This window comes from Python bivittatus, unplaced genomic scaffold, assembly GCF_059951505.1.
Source record: "Python bivittatus isolate LINGU-HERP-01145 unplaced genomic scaffold, Pbiv_v1 ctg000220_np1212, whole genome shotgun sequence".
Classification (NCBI taxonomy): domain Eukaryota; kingdom Metazoa; phylum Chordata; class Lepidosauria; order Squamata; family Pythonidae; genus Python; species Python bivittatus.
Genome location: NW_028277048.1, coordinates 35,725,203 through 35,737,040, shown reverse-complemented (window position 1 = coordinate 35,737,040; position 11,838 = coordinate 35,725,203). Strand labels below are relative to the sequence as shown.

Here is an 11,838-nt window from a genome sequence, read left to right as displayed (position 1 = left end):
AATCAGGCCCTCTTTTGAAACTGAGAAATAAAGATGGGACAATTTATACACTTTCAGCAGGGTTTATACTTAATCCAGATTCCATTCTTCTGCTAAGGCATTGATTGTTGCATTACACAGTTGATGAATAATGCTGTCCCAAGTGTATTTATCCTACCCAAGCTATTTTCCACATTCCTCAGCTTGTAAGAACTTTTTGGCCATTTTTCTCTGTACAAAATCCGCAGTCTTTGTCCCTTCTGGGGTGAGGTTGTCAGAATATCTATATCTGTATCTCCAATAGAAGAGGATATCTGAAGCTCAGGGTTGAACTGTGGAGTCCTTGGTGCTTTCTGAGCTTGATTGTTTGCTTGCAGGCATTTCATTACCCAACTAGGTCACATCATCAGTCAGGTAATGAAACGTCTGCAAGCAAACAACCAAGCTAAGAGAGCAACAAAGACTCCATATCTATATCTACATTTATGTCTCCATCAGCAGCACAGCTCAATAAGAGCTTGATGACCTTTGGCATTTTTCCTGTGATTGTGAGGACTGCATAGACAGGGACCGAGTTCTTTGGCAAGTCCTTTGAAGACTGCAGTGCATGAGAGAAGATAGCTAGAAAACGGGGCTCCTGTGCAACTGGGTTTGCAACTTGACATGGATTACCTGTCTCCTTCATTGGATTGGAGACTACAGTACAAAGTACAGGGTTGAACCTCTAAGCATCATATGTGAGATGCACTGATTCTAGAAGTGCCTTCAAGGGTAAAAGATCAGGTTACGTTCTGTGGAATGAGCAGGAAGATGAGTAAGGCTACTTTATATTTTGAGGAAGAGTAAATACACATGATTATCTAAAGAATCTACAGTCATACCATCTGGAATCTAAAGTTACCAAACAGTGTAATAGTTGGAAGTCATAACTTTTCCAGGGATGGATGCAAACCTTACAAATGGAAGATGGAAAACAAAACCAAGGAAGCACCTCGAGTCAGAATTCAAGCAACCCAGAGCTTTGTTTTGACTTGGGTGACCTCTTAAGCAATCTGGAGTTTTCCTTGGGCCTTGGGAACAGGTGGGAGGAGGAGCAGGAGGAAGGGGAGTGGGCTTGTGTGAGTGTAGCCAGCTTTTTGTTCCGCGGCTTTTATTCTCTCAGACCTAGATGGGGCTGATTTAGAAATCCTAATCAGGGAACAGTCTCAAGGCCTTCCTCAGAGAGCCACAACTTGAACTGATCCTGGGCTGCTTTTGTTCTCCAGTGACAGCTGACTTCATGCAGCAGTGGGAACAGTTTGAACAGAGCTCCACGCTGCAGGGGCCAGCAGCTGCAGACTTAACTCTTGCTTGTCCAACTGCTTAGCTGGGACTGGCAGGCCATAGCTGTAGTGGGGAGAAGGAATCAGACCAATCACAGCACAGCACTGGAGGGAAAGATGCTGAGATGCTTCAACAGAGGATCAGGTTCTCTCACACTAATGAGAAGAGAATAGAATGTGTGTGTGTTGGGGGGGGGGCTGCAGAGACAAGAAATGGCAGGGGGGCAAAGCAGCTTGAGCACACAATGTTTGCTGTCAGGACGGAACCAGATGATTGTATTAAGAACGGCTCCCCTCCTCACTTTGGTTCCAGAAAGTGAAAAAGCAGAGTCTTAATGAGAAAACTTGTTTTGCATTTTGCTTTTGCTTTTGCTTTTGCTATGAGGATAAAGAATATGTCTATGAGAGGTCAAGGAAGAGAGGAACCAATCTCACCAAACAAAAACAAACAAACAAACAATCCAGATCATTCAAAGTTCTCCAGGAGTAGGTTGGAGCTTGTTCACATATTTTACTCATCAATAAATCACAGCCATGTGCAACAGTGCTGCTTCTGAAGTTTGGGATTAATTCATCTTTCGGTTTATGAAAAAGTAGCATACCTATGATAAATCATGATCAATCTTGCTTTCTTCAGAATTCCCACTGGTTACAGATTCCCTTTTAGCCCATCATTTTCAAAAACAGCCTCAGCTTTAGCATCATTTTGCTAGGTACCTTTTACCTACCTTCTAGAGTTTCTAAAATGGGATAGAGGGCATCTTATTGTAACTGTATCTTCATTACAAATATGGCTAGGATTATGTTTCACCACTACTGTATATCACCTTAGAATCACTATGTGGAAGCTGCTGAAATTAGCTCATCTGGGTCCTGTATAACGGACCACATTTCAAAGACTCTGGTGCTCCACGTGCATGCCGCTGAAGTGCATTCAGGTTCTTTGGCAAGTCCTTTGAAGACTGCAGTGCATGATAGAAGATAGCTAGAAAACAGGGCTCCTGTGCAACTGGGTTTGCAACTTGACATGGATTACCTGTCTCCTCCATTGGATTGGAGACTACAGTACAAAGTACAGGGTTGAACCCGTGAGCAACATATGTGAGATGCACTGATTCTAGAAGTGCCTTCAAGGGCAAAAGATCAGGTTACGTTCTGTGGAATGAGCAGGAAGATGAGTAAGGCTACTTTATATTTTGAGGAAGAGTAAATACACATAATTATCTAAATAATCCACATATTCTTTATATACATAAAGCATTCTTCTTTATCTTATCTACTTAAGAAACACATATTCGCATCCTACATGAGCATCTACCTATCATGCCAGTTGTTTGAACAGCAGCTAAATGCTTCCATATTGTAGTCAATATTTGTTTCTAGTCATCAGGGAACATCTCCCAAAATATGAAAAGTATTAGCATTCAAACAGGGATAAATGGCAGGCTAAATCTGAGTTAAACTTACAACCATATGTTTACATCAGATTTATCCACAGATCTGCTGAAATTAATAGTGCTGATTTTAGTACCTGAGAGTGCTAAAAATTACAGATTTATATTTCTGGTAATTCTAATGCCTGCCTTCTTCAGACAGGCTTTGTAAGGGGAAAAATCTTTCAACATGCCTGCTGTCAATTACCAAGTCACATCTAATTAGCAAACCGTACCATATTGATTTCTTAGCACCTGTGTCTGTTGTACCCCTTTCTTACTTAACTTTTCTGGTTGCCCAATCATGCTTGGCTGATATCTCCATGGCAATGGAAACAGAGTCCATGGTACACAGTCCATTTGTCACCAATTGTCACTGGTTTGTTCTCCTTGCATAAGAACTAGGCTGTGTTACAGGAGAGGAAGACAGGAGCCATAGACATTTCTCAGGCATCCTTAGGCAGGAGATCTGCCAATCAGCCTGCAGCCAGGGGTGAGGTAGGTGAACCAGACATTGGGATTCAGGGTTCTTATGCTTTGTATGATGGCCTGTAATAATCCAACATATCATGACATATGTCCTTGTGTGAGAAGCTATGGGGCTAGCTAACCAACTTGAAGGAATCTTGTATGGATTTGCTAATAATAAGGAATCGAAGAAAATAGCAACAAAAAAGAACAAAACTAAAGTAATGGAGTAGTAAAGAATATTTTAAGTGAGAATGGCCAACTGGACAAGAGTCACTGTGCTCTCTTTCTTTCTGCCCTTCTCTCTTGTGTTCTGCTGGCCTAGCAAGACCAGTACCAAAGGGCAATGTGAAGGAGGAGTGACAAAGAGATGTGGATGACAAGCACTGGACCACTTCATGTGGGGCATTGGGCAAACCATGAAGCCAGACAGTGGGAACTCTGGTCAGAAGAAGGTTTGGAGAGTGCTTTCTTGATTTTTGCTTTCCTGCCTCTACACTCACAAGGGTTGATCTTGCAGTGCTCTTGTGGCGGGGTGGGGGGCAGTGTTGTTGCTGTGCAAGGCAAGAGTTATGGGACACTCATACACAGTAAGTATTCCCTTTATTTTGTAGATACACCTCTGTGGAGAAAGGAAAATGGGAAGGACCTGAAGGGTGATAGAAAGGACTTGAAAGGATTTGTTTTATTTCACTCACATTCATATGACTGATCAAAAACACATCAGTAGAAAAAAGGCCAGTGCAATGCAGTTTGGCTGGTTTAGAACAGATTCTGATTCTCTTCCTAGGAAGGAATTGCAAATCATATTCATCCTCATCTGAAAGTTACACTGAACTATACAATCTTCTACTCCTGTTATACCAGCGGTGAGGAATCTGTGGCCTTCCTGTGATTTTTGGTCTTGATTTCCCTTAGACCAGTGTTTCTTAACTTTAGCAATGTAAGATGAGCAGATTTCAACTCCCAGAATTCCCCAGTCCACCCATCTTAAAGTTGCTGAGGTTGAGAAACACTGTCTTAGACCAAGATGGCATGGCCAATGGGCAGAAATGCTGAATTAAAAACCAACAAGATTTGCTCTCTGTGATTATCAAAAAGTAAGTCCCACAAGGTTCAGTTGGGCTTACTCCTGGGAAAGTGGATATGAGACTGCGGTTTTAATCAATATTAAGCCATCTAAATAAAGTGACTGTAAAAGGATAATCATACAGTATTTGGGAATACATTTTAGAAACAAGGAAATACCGATTTTAAAGATTTACAAGGAATTCATTGAGGATGCAAGTGACCAGTTTATCAACTTTTGGATAAGATATGACCTAATCCACTTTACCTTTCCGGGCATGTACTTTACAATATTGTTTTACTTGGCATCAGTCAGTCGGAACCTCTCATTTTACAAAAGGCCTCTGCCTTCTCTATCTGCCTAATTTGGTTTTGATTTTCCAAGAAGGGGGAGAGGAACTATAAGTGTCTCTACAGTGGCGCAGGGTGTTGTACCCTTCCACACCTAGGTCCTCCTTGAGTTTTCTGACAATCAATGTGATCACCCAGGAGTCTGAAATTACATGTTCCTGAGCAGCATTGTTTTAATTTATTTAATGAATAAATAAATAGGGGTTATAAAAGAACCATACAGAAAATGTTGGTCTCTCCAGGTTACAAGAGAGAATTGGGAGTTTAGGGCTAACCAGCCCTTTATTTCTATTTCACCAAACACCTGGTGGCTGAGCTCACCTGGATGCAAAACTATTCATTTGTTAACCATGGTTAGTTGATTCAGCTACAATTGGCTGAGTTCATACATTTTGCTAAGCCATAGTTTACAGACTACTGGGGGAGCACTTACATAATAATCTAGCCAAAATGAAAGAAAGTTTTAGGGTTCTGTGTAATATCTGAGCCCAGTCAATGAGCTTGCTAGTGAAGAGGATGAAAGAAGGATGCAGGGCCCTGAAGATCTATCAGACTTCAGCTGCTGCTGATCACATCGGCAGCTAAATAATCCCATCTTCTAAAAGCAAAGGTTCTTCCAAAGGTGCTGCCAAATGCCATTTTTGTGCGTAAGATTCTTTAGGCCTCATGGCATTCAAAGGAAGAATAACATATTCTATGGCATCTAGCTCTGTTCTGCTATCCATGTTGTTGGTTCTGAATTATATGCTTGCCAGTTAAATTTTAGATTTGGAACACTGTGATGTGGATACTCTAAATCCAAAGACAGAATCCTGCTTGGCTATCAAGCAGGTAAGTGTATTCTAGCCAAGACTTCAGGACAGGGTTCCATGATGCTAAACATCTAGGAGGTAACTAGAGCTTTGGAAATATCATAAATAAAAATACAGGACCCTTTTAGACCAATCCCCTTTCCATTTCCCAATCCCTATAAAGCACTTTGAAGACAACCCTGGATTCACCTTTACACCTGCTGATCTGAAACACTGAAAGCAATCTGGGACCATCCTTTGGTCAACCAACTGGAGAGTACAAAATGCATCACGGAGCCAATGCCCATCCCTTTGTAATACAGGAGCTCCTGAAATAAAAGTAAAATCCCCTAATCTTTGGCTCCATATAGAAAGAGACACGTGATCTGGACTCAAATTGGAAAGCTGGAGAGTAAAGTTCACTTGTACTTTCTCCTGGACTATTTTCCATGGGTTTCCCCCTTGAAACAATACCACCTTTGGTGAGCAGAGTAATTGTACTAACATTTGCTAAAAATCTTCCGGGTTCAGTTTTGAACTTCATGAGTTTTCTAGAATGCAACTTTTCCTGCAATGAAAACTACTATGTGTCGGCTCCTCAAGGTAGAGCAGACTAGGAAACCAAAGTAATGCATGCAGATACTACTTTTATTATAAGGTTACAGTAACAGAATTTTGCAAGTCTGAATGTGCTTACCCCCTACCTCCTTTATCTTCATGAGACCTAAGGAATGTGATGGAAGGCATGAGCGGGGAGGATTCTGAAATGGAGCTTCAAGGTTATAGGGAGGGGGAGTGACATTCCAAGCATCTCCTCAGCCCCCAGCTGGGCTGTGTGAAAGTAAAGAGGAAGAGACTGGCCCCTCTCTAAGGGCTTAGCGGTTATAGTTGCTCTCGTTGGGGAGTTATAGTCTGGCGAGATTCTGTCTATTAGGTGCTAGCTAATAAAGAAGCTGAGATGATTTCCAGACTGTCTTGTGTGATTCTTGGGCTGAACCTGACAGGAGGGTCTTACCCAAGATGTTTTCTCAAATTACATTTCTACTGCAAACTCAGATTTCTTTTATCTGACCATTGTCTTGGTTGCAGCTCTTCCTCCTGTTCCTCAAGGTTATTTCTTCTTCCCATTACAGTTTGAAGCCAGGCCTGGTAAATACAAATCAGGCACTGGGCCTTCTCTACCTCACAGAATAAGACCCCAACTGTTTTGGCCCAGTGGGAGTATTAAGAATTTTGTGTACTTATTGTGGACATGCTGACAAAATGGCTGCCATGGAGACTGTGACCAATCACAAGTCACTGATTTTGCAACACTCTTCTCCCAATAATCTCTCCCATTTCAGCTTGCTTTACCCTGGAAGAGGAGAGTCACTTGGAAACATAATAACAGCTTAGCCAGCTATCATGCTCAATTTCTCAGTATGTATCTGGGATCTAGGTGGAGATCAGGAAATATTTTTGGAAATATCCTAACATTTCATCACTGCTTTGCCTTGCAGTGTGATAGCTTTTTGATTCCTTTTCCTTAATTTAAATATAATGAAAAAAAATTAAAATATTATTAAGAAAGCAATATTGGCAGGTTCCAAGGAAGGCATCATTGGGCACCTTGCTGCTCACAGGCTCCATGTAGGAACCCTCCTCTTGGGTTTAATGCCCCAAACTGTATAAAGCTACTACAAATCTGTAGCTGAAAAGGATACCAGACTTCAGGGTTTGGAATTAACTTAAATGAATTTTAGGACAGGAAATTAAGGAGGCAGACAAGGCTGTTAATAATTAAAGCATTATGAAAACCTCATACTGCTTTGGCCTGGTAGCAAAAGCACAGAAACCCAAGCTGGTATCTATGGACAGAACTTCAAGGTAAGAAGTTGGGCAAACACATGTCTGGAATGGGTTGAGGGGTGCTGTAAAATAAGAAAAACCTCAGGATCAGATTTGATAGGTATTTTGCGGTTATAGACAAGAATAAAATTGTGATAGACTTGAGCCTTATAATTTGACCATTGGTTGGACAGTTTTGTGCCTGTAAAAATGGGAAAAAACAAGCAGAGTAGTAATCTGACTTGATTGGATTGCCAGTTTGTTTTTTAAAGAAAAGGATTACTAGATTTGGGATGAATAATCCAGACAACCAATAGATGACAGCAGAAATCCTAACACTGCTGCCATCTAATGGTTGTCCAGGCATTTGTAACTCAGATGTGGAATGCTGATTGCCTTACAGAGCCTGAAATCTAGTGTCAAGTCTTTCAGTAACGAGACCATGCTCATCCATTACTTTGTAGTAGAAGAATAGGTGGATCTGGCATGTATTTCCAATGGTGGCTGAGGGCAGTATTATAGCCCTCTCAGAGATCTGGGCTTCAGCATTTGTGATGCCAAGGCCTGGGGGAGGTGGGGTGATTGATCTATATCTTGTATCTGACCAAGGCTTCTACTTCTGAGTTTGTTTTTTTTGTTTGTTTATGTATTTATTTATTTGTTTGTATTTTGAATTTAGATACCATCCATCTCATGAGGAAATTAGATTTTGTTTTTTGTGCCTTCAAGTCATTGTTGACTCCTGGCAACAGCCTGGATCAGTCCCTGCAGTTTTCTTGGCAAGGTTTTTCAGAAGTGGCTTGCCATTGCCTTCTTCCTAGGACTGAGAGAAAGTGACTGGACCAAGGTCACCCAGCCGGCTTTGTGCCCAAGGCAAAACTAGAACTCACAGTCTGCTGGTTTCTAGCCTAATGCCTTAACCACTACACCAAGCTGGCTCGCATTTCTGAAATACTAGAATGCAAATGTCTGGTTATTAAGTTGGGTCATGAGAACTAGTACAAGTACAAACCCAGGTTTGGGCCTATACCATGGCATTAAGGGAGGATGGACTGCCAGCCAGCTGACTTGTTTAGTGTTATCAACTCTTTTTTACAGAAGAGTAAGTAGGAAGATCTCCAGCCTTGCTCCTGTGACCATTTTGCAAAGCCTTTTGTGGCAAGGTTGCTCAGTTTTACCTTGATCAAGGTCTTTGTGGGCAAGGTCTACAGTGATGACTGGTGAGACATGTTGCAATGATAGGTGTGAATCCTTTTGGTCTGCAAACTCTGGTGAAATAGGTAAGGTGCTATCTAGCATGTCTTCTGCTAACCATAGGATAGATGTGTCCCCTATTTGGCTTCTATGGGGGACAGATAGGAACATGATTGGTTGGCTCTGGAAGATTACGAATGCCTCACTGAGAGAGGGTGCTAACTGAGCTTTGATGGAGGCTGTAGTGTGTCCCAAAGAGGCCTTCTTGAATCTGACCTATTGCCCAATCTTCAGTTTTTGCTTTCTTGGGAAGGTTGTTGAGAAAATAATGGGATGGAAGCTACAAAACACCCCAGAAGAAGGAAATTATTTTGGATCCCTCTTGCAGTCAGGATTCAGTCCTGAGAATGGGACAGAAATAACATTGGTTACCCTAGGATTGGGAGTAGTGTGCCCTTTTGAACCTTTCAGCAGCATCTTGACTCCTTACAAGTGTTAGGAATTGGGAACTGATTCCACTACTTCCTTAGTGGGTGGAAGTTTCACTTGGTGGCTATAGGGGAAGAAAGGATGGCCTGATGGCCATTCATGTGTAAGGTACCACATAATTTGGCCCTCTCTTCTCTATTATTTAACAAGTACACAAAACCACTGGGAGAAGTCATTCATTGTCATGAGATGTGATATCATCAATATGCTGATGATTTCTGGTTGTTTGTCACCAAGTGGACAGTGCCACAGAGGTCTTGTTCCAGTGCCTGGAGGCTGTCAGGATGGGACAAAACAGACTGAAGTTGAACGCAAGAAAAATAGATTTTTTCTGCTGTTTGTATAATTAGGCTCTCAGACAGGTTCAGTACTGTCTCTTAAGGGGGAGACACTACCACTGAAGGATCAAGTCCATGGTTTGGGGAAATTCCTGGATTCCTGGCTACTACTAGATGAGCAGATAGAAGCAATGGCCAGGGGGTCTTTGCTCAGCTTTGTCTAATGTTCCACTGATGGTCCTACCTGGGATGTGAGGACCTTGCAACAGTAACTCATGCCTTCATTACCACACATTTACACTACTGCATACAGTTAATGGCTGTGACCAATATGAGGCAAGCTTTTCCCTTGTTTACGCCTGCACTTTGGCTAAACTGTGAATGAGCAAATACGTTTTGTTGATATTAAAGGCAACACTTTTCAGACCTGAGACCTTTGTTCCTCTCATGTCCTGTTTCCAGAAGACAAATCACTGAATCATCAGGCATGTGTCTCGGCCTTGGCTAATCTAGGAAACGTTAAACAGCATTAGGATGGGTTAGTACCTGGATTAGACTTCATCAGGGACCCTATGGCTGTAGGCTAGACTGGCAAGTAAAAATCATTCTGAAGAAAAGCAGTGGCACACCACTCCTTTATTGGTCATTCTGATCTGGCATTTTATGTTTATCAACAGGTTGGCCATTACTATGAAATCAGAAACACGAGAAAGAATGCTTCTTTGGTTGTAGGACTAAGGACAGCAAATGTATCCCTCCAGAGATATCGATCAAACTATTTCTTAGACCCAAACAGTGACTCTTGGTAAGTTTTGCTGGAAACCAAAGGCCTGGTGCCAAGGATTAGGACAGTCATTTTAGAGTAATATGGAAACATCAGACTTGTTTTGCCTTTTGCAGTTCCTGGCCAATTCAGCCAATGATTTATTATTTTCTCTGGATTTCCTTCTCTATTTATTTTCCTTGTCATCTCCTGTAATTCAACTGAAAGATGTGACCAACGTTCAACAAGGATAGAGGATATGGCAAGCGATCAATATAATAAACAATAACAAATGGCAGATTGAACTAGCCCCTCATGGACTATTCCTGTCTGAAAGCTCCCTTCTTTGTGTCTCTGTGATCTTCTTGCCACTTTCTTTAGCCTGGCAATCCTGACTGCACCATCCTTTGCTGGCCTGCTCTCATTTAAAGATAAACCCCATTTAAAGTAAAATTGGAGTTACCCCAGAGAGGTGGGAACAGGATGGTCATTTTAGGAAGGTAGGAGTGTGCCCCATTCCTCCAGTGTCACCAGCAAAATAAAATCAATGTATAGTTGTGCTGCCACATAGCAAGTTACCAGCGTGGTTGGATACTGAAGCCTCTTTGAACATAATGCCTTACTGGTTACCAAGGTACAGGCCTGCCAGGTTCCAGCCTTTGTCTAACTAACTGTAGAGGGTTAGCCTGCTGCTTTGCAATAGAGGATTAAGGAGCTATTGAAGAGTGAGATTAGGCAGGTTATTTAGAATTCCCTGGAATCACAACTCACCAAATGTTAATCAAAATGGCAGGTTTATTAGAAGGACCTCAAAGGACACTGGAATTTATCTGATGACAGGAATACATAAAATGTCAGATGCCTAGTATTCACCAGCAGTCCCGAAGAAAAGCATCTTAACTTCTGTATTGCAAAGTGTCCAAGAGTTGAATCAGGAATTTCTCTCTGATATGCATGGCTTTCTGGAATGAAAGCTAGCTAATTTCACCTGAAGATAGCCAGCGCCAGGACAATTGACACATAGTATGAGCTGTTATTCAAGATAGTGGACAGGAATAAAATAAAGGTCAGTTGTTTCAACATTACTTTTGCCCCGAGACCCACAGGCAGGCAGGCAAGCAGGTAGCTTGGAGTTCTGTGGGACACAAAGGTTCAGCAACAGACATGAAGTACATATTTGCCCTCATAAAGGAAAACTGAAGCATTCCCCAGTGTCTGTGACACCTTCTACTTCCCTACTTAATAGTGAGAAATTCAATAAATTTCATACTGCTTCCATCACGAAACTCAGTCTTGGAGAGATTTCTGCTAGTGTATTAAGATGTGGGTAACTTCATGCTAGACTTCATGCTACTTCATGCTGGACTGTCTCATGAATGTTCTCCTCTTGTTAGCTTCTAGGAGAGGAGTTGAGCAAGGAAAACTCCTAGGCAAATTATGACTTATCTCTTGTCAGAAGAAAGTGATTTAAAGTTTGATCTGGCACTAGCTTTATATTTAAATGTGGTGAAAGTAACAAAGAAAACACTGTCAACAGATTGTCCTAGATGATGTTCTCCAACTACATTGGACAGCAACTGAGGAAGAATACAAGATTGGAAGAAGCTTCTATAAGCTCTTACCACTTCTCTAATGGGGGAGCTATCCAGTTACAATGCTCTAAGGAAGAATTAAAAATCTATATTACCTTTGTCATGTACTTTGTTTGCAAATATAAAAGCAGAACATGACTGAAGCAAATAGACAAATGTGGAAGATAGTAAGAATACAGCTTGCATATCAGATTTCCAAGATAGTAGCATCGATCCTTGTAGTTCCTAACCTACTTCCCATCTAGCTTAATTCCAAGTGAAAAGTCATAGTTCTCTCTTCTTC

At 41.6% G+C, this 11,838-nt stretch overlaps 1 long non-coding RNA gene across 1 annotated transcript; it reads left to right on the top strand.

Annotated features, from left to right (window-relative positions):
* The first annotated feature begins 3,155 nt into the window (after window positions 1-3,155).
* On the top strand, window positions 3,156-11,542 carry LOC112540839 (uncharacterized). The gene is made up of 3 exons (XR_003084896.1): window positions 3,156-3,232; window positions 9,878-10,005; window positions 11,501-11,542. It is a non-coding gene; the product is annotated as an uncharacterized LOC112540839 (long non-coding RNA).
* The last annotated feature ends 296 nt before the right edge of the window (window positions 11,543-11,838 follow it).